Consider the following 266-nt stretch of genomic DNA (forward strand, 5'->3'; position numbering starts at 1 on the left):
TGACCGGGGCACTGGGGCATCGCACCTACGGAGAAAGGCTGAGAGAGCTGGGCCTCTTCAGCCCGAGAGGCTCAGACGACCGAGAGGGGACCCCGTCCATGTCTCTGAGTATCTGAAAGGAGCACGTGAGACTCTCCTCGGTGGTGCCAAGCACTAGGGCAGAAACTGATGCACAGCAAGTTCCACCTGAACGTGAGGAGGAACAACTTCACTGTGCGGGTGACTGAGCACTGGGACAGGCTGCCCAGAGAGGTTGTGCAGTCTCC

The sequence above is a fragment of the Geospiza fortis genome, unplaced genomic scaffold, assembly GCF_000277835.1.
Source record: "Geospiza fortis unplaced genomic scaffold, GeoFor_1.0 scaffold1, whole genome shotgun sequence".
Classification (NCBI taxonomy): domain Eukaryota; kingdom Metazoa; phylum Chordata; class Aves; order Passeriformes; family Thraupidae; genus Geospiza; species Geospiza fortis.